At 38.3% G+C, this 7,560-nt stretch overlaps 1 non-coding gene across 1 annotated transcript; it reads left to right on the top strand.

Annotated features, from left to right (window-relative positions):
• Positions 1-7,094: 7,094 nt before the first annotated feature.
• Positions 7,095-7,201, top strand: LOC138987696 (U6 spliceosomal RNA). Its single transcript, XR_011464076.1, has one exon. It is a non-coding gene; the product is annotated as a U6 spliceosomal RNA (small nuclear RNA).
• Positions 7,202-7,560: the final 359 nt, after the last annotated feature.

Here is a 7,560-nt window from a genome sequence, read left to right as displayed (position 1 = left end):
GAAGAAAGCTGCTGCTGCTGCCGCCAAGTCGCTTCAGTCGTGTCTGACTCTGTTCGACCCCAGAGACGGCAGCCCATCAGGCTCCCACATCCCTGGGATTCTCCAGGCAAGAACACTGGAGTGGGTTGCCATTTCCTTCTCCAATGCATGAAAGTGAAAAGTGAAAGTGAAGTCGCTCAGTCGTGTCCGACTCTTAGTGACCCCATGGACTGCAGCCTACCAGGCTCCTCCGTCCATGGGATTTTCCAGGCAAGAGTACCAGAGTGGGGTGCCATTGAAGAAAGCTGAGCACCGAAGAATTGATGCTTTTGAACTGTGGTGTTGGAGAAGACTCTTGAGAGTCCCTTGGACTGCAAGGAGATCCAACCAGTCCATTCTGAAGGAGATCAGCCCTGGGATTTCCATGGAAGGAATGATGCTGAAGCTGAAACTCCAGTACTTTTGCCACCTCATGCAAAGAGTTGACTCATTGGGAAAGACTCTGATGCTGGGAGGGATTGCGGGCAGGAGGAGAAGGGGACAACAGAGGATGAGATGGCTGGATGGCATCACTGACTCAATGGATGTGAGTTTGAGTAAACTCCAGGAGATGGTGATGGCCAGGGAGGCCTGGTGTGCTGTGATTCATGGGGTCACAAATAGTCAGACATGACTGAGTGACTGAACTGAACTGGGAGTTGGTGATGGACAGGGAGGCCTGGTGTGCTGTGATTCATGTGGTTGCAAAGAGTTGGACACAACTGAGCGACTGAACTGATCTGATGGGCAATACATTCAATAATGTTCTTGGGAGTAAGTAGGAGGACCCTCCTTGACCAATAGAAACTTTCATTCTAAGTATTCTCAAAACATTTCCAAAAGTCTTTCAAATCACTAAAGATCAAATTTCTCCACCATCTCTTGCAAAGTTTAATGTGAATGTTGTTTTAAGATTCTTTCAACAGTCACAGGAATTTTTTATTCCAAACTCAATGTTTCTTTGGTATTTTAATTCCCTTGAAAACGTTTAATGCATCTCATTTCTTTGTTGTCAGTTAGCTTTAGGTCCCAGTAGCCACACCCAAAGTTCTTTTTCAGACAGATTTCAACTCTGATTTATTGGGCTGCCCTTTCTTGTCCCACTGGCTTTCCTTCAGCTAAATCTATGTCCCAAGGGCCCACCTGGAACAAATGGATTGTGTGGGTGGTTAACCTCCTTATCTGATGTTTACTTCAGCCTCAAGTCAAGCACTTCAACTGAGGAATCTCCCTGGATTGCTCTTGTTTTTATGTTCATCTATTATTTGGGGGTGGAGAAAAGCAGTTGGCTTTTAAAACTCTGAAAAGTTTACAATGTATGACTTAATCTCTTTTATTTCTACTCATAAACTGGCCAAATATTTCCTGGTATCATCTTTCTTATAGTGCAGTGTCAAAAGAAGCCTCCAGGAGCCAATGAGTAGACACATAGGCTAAATAAGTCTATATTATGCCTTGCAAATTATCGTAGGTGATGATTTTACTTGCAGTTTTGTGGCTGCATAACTTGAATCACCTCATTTCCAGTCACTGATATGTTTCTTCATCACAGACCTCCCACTATGCATCTGCCGTTTTTATTCAGCCACCAAGTTGTGTCTAACTCTTTATGGCCCCGTGGACTATATCCTGCCAGGCTCCTCTGTCCTCCACTATCTCCTAGAGTTTGCTCAAAATCATGTCCATTGAGTTGGTGATGTTAGCCAACTATCCCATCCTCTGCTGCTCACTTCACCTTTTGCCTTTAATCTTTTTCATCATTAAGGTCTTGTACAATAAATTGGCTCTTTGCAGCAGGTGGCCAAAGTTGAAACATCAACATCAGTCTTGTCGATGAATATTCAGGGTTGATTTCCTTTAGGATTGACTGGTTTGGGCTCCTTGCTATTCAAGGGACTCTTAAGAGTCTTCACCAGGACCAGTTTGAAAGTATCAAGTCTTCAGCTCTCAGTCTTCTTTATGGTCCAACATTCACATCCATACATGTTACTGGAAAGGTCATAGTTTTGATTATACATATCTTTGTCAGCAAAGTGACATCTCTGCTTTTTAATACACTGCCTAAGTTTGTTGTAACTTTGCTTCTAAGAAGCAAGCATCTTTTAATTTTATGGTTGCAGTCACCGTCTGCAGTGATTTTAGAAACAAAAAAATAAAATACGTCACTGTTTCCATTTTTTCCCCTTCTATTTGCCATGAAGTGATGAAATCAGATACCATGATCTTAGCTTTTTGAATGTTAAGTTTCAAGCCAGCTTTTTCACTCTCTTCTTTCACCCTCATCAAGAGACTTGTTAGTCCTCTTCACTTTCTGCCATTAGAGTGGTATCATCTGCATATTTGAGGTTGTTGATATTTCTTCCTGCAATCTTGTTTCCAGCTTGTGCTTCATTCAGCCTGGCATTTCATATTATTTACCTTAACATAGAAATTAAAGAAGCAGGGTGACAATATATACCCTTGTCATATTTCTTTCCCAGTTTTCTCAGGAGACAGGTAAGGTGGTCTGGCATTCCCATCTCTTTAAGAATTTTCCAGTTTGATGTGATCCACATCACCTTGTTGTGATCCACAAGGTAGATGTTTTTCTGGAATCCCCTTGCTTTCTCTATGATCCAAAGAATATTAGCAATTTGATTTTTGGTTCCTCTGCCTTTTCTAAACCCAGCTTGACTATCTGGAAGTTCTTGGTTCACATACTGCTGAAGCCTAGTCTGAAGGATTTTGAGGCATAACTTTGCTAGCATGTGAAATGAGTGTAATTGTATAATAGTTTGAACATTCTCTGGCATTGCCTTTAATTGGAATTGGAATGAAAACGGACTTTTTCCAGTCCTGTGGCCACTGCTGAGTTTTCCAAATTTCCTGACATATCGAGTGCAGCCCCTTAACAACATTGTCTTTTAGGATTTGAAATAGCTCAGCTGGAATTCCATCACTTCCACTAGCTTTGTTCATAGCAATGCTTCCTAAGGCCCACTTGACTTCACATTCCATAATGTCCAGCTCTAGGTGAGTGAACACATCGTTATGGATTTTGGAGTCGTTAAGACCTCTTTTGTGTAGTTCTTCTGTGTGTTCTTGCCACCTCTTCCTAATCTCTTCTGCTTCTGTTAGGTTACTGGCCAAAAATCCCCACAAAAAACCAAAAAACACTTCATTTTCTCAGCCTTATCATGGCAAAGGAGCTTGCATAATTCAATGCACTTGTAGCACCCACATATAATTTCCCTTTTCTAATTATTCAATAATCTTCAAATCTTGTAGTTATTTCTTAGTCAGATAAAATTCTAATGCATGTAGGGGCAGAAGAAGCTGTTTTCCACGGAGATGTCCTAGTAAGAGAAAGAGAGAGGAAGAGTGTGCACATGTGTGAGGCTTGTCTTGCTTAAGCCAAGAGAACACTTTGTCCATGTCCATTCCATGCCACAGCCTGGCAGTATATCTGGGTAGCCACAATGGAGAAAGGAAGTGACCATGGGCTGTGTCTGAGAGGAGCCACAGATGTCTACAAAAGCATATCACTGGACCCCTGTAAGCATGGTAAGTTTCACTTGCTTTAGCACTCCCTTCTTTTTGGGCAAAAATCCCAGTGTGGGGAGAAAGAAAAACACACAGAGAAGGAACAGAGCCAGCTCAAGCCTGACCCTGAGGGCTTCCCTTCCAGCATTGGGAGGAAGACCCCACTGGGAGAAGACCCCTCTCAGGGCAGTAATAGCCATTGAGCAGTGAAGAAGTCCTGCCTCATACCCTGTGTAGGCTCTAGCTCCCCCCTCACCATCACACCCCCTACAGGTGAAAAGTAGCCAGGGCATCTTGAGGGAAGGCTTGACAGGCATCCACATGAAATCCAGTCCTCCCCACAAAGGCACTGGGCACTCACAGTGCACACAGGGTTGCTCCCACATGAGCTCACAGTTTCAAGGCCATGATACAGAGCTGTTTCATCTAAATTCATAGAGACAGAGAGAGTTAAGCAAAATGAAAAGTCAGAGGAGCTACTCTTAATTGAAGGAGAAAGTTTCAACCTCTAAAAAATTAAATAATGAAACATAAATATATAAGGTACCAATGAATTCAAAACAGTGGTAATAAAGATAGTAATTGAATTAGAAAAGAGAATTGATCTAAACACAGACCATTTTAACAAGGACCTAGAAAATGTGAAGAAAACAAAAATATGTAATAAAATATCTGAGATATAAAGCCCTCTAGAAACAATGAACATCAGACTAAATGATGCAAAACAAAACATGAATGATCTAGAAGATAGAATGATGGAAACCATTCAATCAGAGCAGCAGACAGAATGACAATAAAATAAAATAAATTAAAAAAAAACATGAGATGCAATGCATATCTGGGATAACATTAGCATGCCAACATTTGCATTATAGGGTTTCAGCAGGCAAAGAGAGAAAGAGAGGGATATTGAAACTGTATTTGAAGAAATTATGCCTGAAATCTTTCCATATCTAAAGAAAGAAACATATATCTAACTAGAGGAAGCATACAAGCTCCCAGAAACGAACCCAAACAATCCCACGTCAAGACTATCATAAAGAAGATGGCAAAAGTTAAAGAGAGAATTATAAAAGCGGCAAGAGAAAAGTAGTTAAATACAGTGGAATCTCCATAAGGCTATCTGCACAAACTCTGCAAGCCACAAGGGAGCAGTGGCATAGTATATCAAAGGGCTGAGAGGGGAAAAACAAAAAAAAAAAACCTTCACTCAAGATAACTCTATTTAGCAATAATTACCATTTAGAATGATAAATAAAGAGAAATAAAGAACTTCTCAGAAAAACCAGAAACTTAAAAATTTCAGCAATACTAAACCTACCCTAAAAGAAATGTTGAAGAGTCTTCTTTAAATGGATAAGAAGTAAGAATCCATACGAAAGGGAAAATACCAAAAGGAGAGGCAAATATATAATAAGGATTGAAGATTACTTAACTAAGCTAGTATATAGCCAGAATATATCTCAATATAATAAAGGTCATTTATGACAAACATACAGCCAAACTAATACTCAATGGTGAAAAGATGAAAGCATCTCCTCTAAGATCAGGAACAGGACAAGAATGGCCACTCTTGCTACTTCTGTTTAACATCTATTGGAAGTCCTATACATGTATCAACCAGACAAAACGGAAGGAAGAAAGGAAGGGAGGGAGGGAAAGAGAGAAGAAAATGGGGGGAAGGGAGGTGGGGAGGCAGGAAGAAAAGGTATTAACCTTAGAAGGCAAGAGGTAAAACTATCACTATTTACAGATGGAATGATAATTTATACAGAGAACCATGAAGTCTCCACTCAAACTATTAGAACCAATAAATAAATTCAGCAAGGTTGCAGGATACAAGATTAAAAGATTAATACCCAGAAATCTATTTTGTTTCTAGACATTAATAATGAAACATCAAAAAAAAAAAAAAAAGAAACTTAAAAAAAAAGCATTTAGAAATCACATAAAAAAATAATAAAAATATCTAGGAATAAACTTAACCCAGAAGGTGAAACACTCATATTCTGAAAACTCTAAAACATTGTTGAAAGAAACAGAAGATGATACAAAGAAATGGAAAGATAGCCTATGCTCTTGGATTGGAATTAATATTGCTAAAACATCTGTACTATCCAGAGCAATCTACAAATTTAACATCATTCCTTTTAATATGCCCATTAAGTTTTTCATAGAATAGGACAAATAATTCTAAAATTTGTGTGAAACCACAAAAATTTCAAATTGCCAAAGCAATTTTGAGTAAACAGAACAAAGCTGGAGATAAAATCCTGCAAGACTTCAGATTATACTACAAGTCTACACTAATCAAGACAGTATGATATTGGCACTAAACAGACACACAGATCAATGGAATAGAAAAGAGAGCTCAGAAGTAAATCCATGCACATACAGTCAATTAACCTAAGGAGGCAAGAATATACAATGAATAAATAGTTTTGTCAACAAGTGGTACGGGGAGAATTGGACAAAACAGAGAAAATGATGAGTTTAGAACATAACCTCACACCATGTACAAAAATAAATGTAAAATGGTTTGAGGACATAAATGGAAGAATGAAAACCCCAAAACTCCTAAAAGAGAACATAGGTAGAAAACTGATAAAAATCATTACAAATTTTTTCTTGGTTCAGTCTCCTAAGGCAAAACACATAAATGCAAAAATAAACAAATAGGACCTAATTAAACTTAAAAGCTTTTGCATAGGAAAGGAAACCATTGACACAATGAATAGACAGCATAAAGAATGGGAGAAAATATTTGCAATGATGCCACTGACAAACATTTCAATTATCATAAAAGAAACCACCCAATAAAAAATGGGCAGAAGACCTGAATAGACATTTTTCTAAAAAAGACATGCAGTATACTAACAGGCACATGAAAAAAGAAACACACATCAAAACCACCAGGAGATGTCACCTCAAACATGTCAAAATAACCATCATCAAATAGTTTACAAATAACAAATGTTGGAGAGGATGTGGAGAAAAAGAAATTTTCCTATACTGTTGGTGAAAAGGGAAATTGTGCAGCCTCTGTGAAAAACAGTATAAATGTGCCTCAAAAAACTGAAAATAGAACTACCATATGATTCAGCAATTCTACTCCTTGGTAAATATCCAGAAAAATAAAAAGGCTAATTTGAAAAGCAACATGCATCACAATGTTCATAGGAGAACTATTAATAATAGACACAGTACCTGACAGGCAACCCAAGTACACATTAGCAAATTATTGGCTTAAGAAGATGTTATACACATAGCCATCTATCTACCTATACAATACTATCATTTGTAGCAGCTAGGATGAGCCTAAAGAATATTATGCTTAACTACATAAGTCAGAAGGAGAGAAACAAACATTGTACTGGTTATGAATTAGAGTACAATAAAAAAATACAAATGAGTGTATTTGTAAACAGAAACAAACTTCTACAGAAATAAACTTATGTTTACTGAAATGGAGAGGGAAGGGGTTAGGGATAAATTAGGGCTACGGGATTAGCAAACCACTGTGTATAAACTAGGTAAGCAAGAAAGATATACTGGTGCTCACTTTGGCAGCTCATATACTAAAATTGGAATGATACAGAGAAGATTAGCATGGCCCCTGCGCAAGGATGACACGCAAATTCGTGAAGCGCTCCATATTTTTACAGAAATATAGATCAATGGAACAAAATAGAAAGCCCAGAGATAAACCCACACACCTATGGTCACCTTATCTTATATATATAATGGATTAAAGACAAACTCTTTAACAAGTGGTGCTGGGAAAACTGGTCAACCACTTGTAAAAGAATGAAACTAGAACACTTTCTAACACCATACACAAAAATAAACTCAAAATGGATTAAAGATCTAAACGTAAGACCAGAAACTATAAAACTCCTAGAGGAGAACATAGGCAAAACATTCTCTGACATACATCACAGTGGGATCCTCTATGACCCACCTCCCAGAATATTGGAAATAAAAGCAAAAATAAACAAATGGGACCTAATTAAACTTAAA

Source organism: Bos mutus, chromosome 4 (assembly GCF_027580195.1).
Source record: "Bos mutus isolate GX-2022 chromosome 4, NWIPB_WYAK_1.1, whole genome shotgun sequence".
In the NCBI taxonomy this organism is placed as follows: domain Eukaryota; kingdom Metazoa; phylum Chordata; class Mammalia; order Artiodactyla; family Bovidae; genus Bos; species Bos mutus.
Note: the sequence above shows the minus strand (reverse complement) of the source record. Positions and strands in the feature narration are given on the sequence as shown.